Below are 1,607 nucleotides of genomic sequence, written 5' to 3'. Positions count from 1 at the left end.
AGTACTATGTCCAACTTTCTGAGGAACCGCCAGACTGGTTTCCAGAGTGGTTGTACAAGCTTGCAATCCCACCAGCAATGGAGGAGTGTTCCTCTTTATTCACATCCTCGCCAGCATCTGCTGTCATCTGAATTTTTGATCTTAGCCATTCTGACTGGTGTGAGGTGGAATCTCAGGGTTGTTTTGATTTGCATTTCTCTGATGATTAAGGATGCTGAACAATTTTTCAGGTACTTCTCAGCTACTCAGTATTCCTCAGTAGAGAATTCTTTGTTTAGCTCTGTACCCCATTTTTAAATGGGGTTATTTGATTTTCTGGAGTCCAGCTTCTTGAGTTCTTTGTATATATTGGATATCAGTCCCCTATCTGATTTAGGATTGGTAAAGATCCTTTCCCAATCTGTTGGTGGCCTTTTAGTCTTATTGACAGTGTCTTTTGCCTTACAGAAGCTTTGCAATTTTATTAGATCCCATTTGTCAAATCTCGATCTTACAGCACGAACCATTGCTGTTCAGGAATTTTCCCCCTGTGCCCAAATATTCAAGGCTTTTCCACACTTTTTCCTCTGTAAGTTTTAGTGTCTCTGGTTCTATGTGGAGACTCTTGATCCACAAGCTTTGTACAAGGATGTTGTGCCCACCTCATCCGGCAAGGAAAATGCAACATGGTCGGATTCTTTTCAACAGCTTTATTGCAGGAATGCCTTGATGCTACGGGAACCCCGGGAACCCAGGTAGGACTCCTTATGTACACCCCAGCACAGGGAAAAGCTTTGTGTCCTCCTGGGATTGGTCAGTCTGCCAGCACCTTAATTTGCATGCACTCGCTCAGGAGGGGTTGGCACCAGGTTCGGGCTAGTGCCTGTGCAGTGGTGTTGTTTACAGTGACGGTGTACTGGAGACTGGCGCCATCTTTTAGGCATCGGCTGCCTACATCTCCCCATTTTTTGTTTAATAATGTGATGCTGGACTAGATCTGGGCAAGTCTGTACATCAGCCACGGCTCCTGTCTTAGGTCAATCCTTTCATGTCACAGCCTTACCCGTCATAGGGTTACCCTATCACCTCCAGGCCCCGAGTCTTAGGTTGGTCTGTGCATAAGGAAAGTTGCCCATCACTGGATACCGTGGATCTGTGTGATTACAACTGCCAGACGACCTAGGGCAAATTCTTAATTTTTTAAAGAGGCCAGCTAAACATTGGGAGATGCGCCATCTTTAATCACCATCAATGCTTGGTACACCACTGCCTTATACTGAGCATGCTCTCATTTGAGTTGACACAATAGCCAGATACAAAAGAAACAACCCAGGAGGACCACTGCCCCCCCCCCCAGGCCAACATTCCCGCCTGTTGCTTAAAGAATGAGAAGGCATTGGTGATCCAGGAGGTGAAGTCCCCCAAGGTGACAGGGTCCAGTTGAGTGCTGTTGAGTTTGGCAATCTGGAGGAGCAGCTTTCTGGACAAATGTTCCACTTTAGCCGACCAATTTCCTTTAAGGTAATCAGATAAGAGGCAACTCTGTTCAAGAGACTGAGAGAAATTAGCTTGTACAACTTTATACAATTCTTCAACCTGTTCTTGAACTAAGTCTATTAAATAAGAGA

Source organism: Mus caroli, chromosome 4, assembly GCF_900094665.2.
Source record: "Mus caroli chromosome 4, CAROLI_EIJ_v1.1, whole genome shotgun sequence".
NCBI classification, from domain to species: domain Eukaryota; kingdom Metazoa; phylum Chordata; class Mammalia; order Rodentia; family Muridae; genus Mus; species Mus caroli.
Note: the sequence above shows the minus strand (reverse complement) of the source record.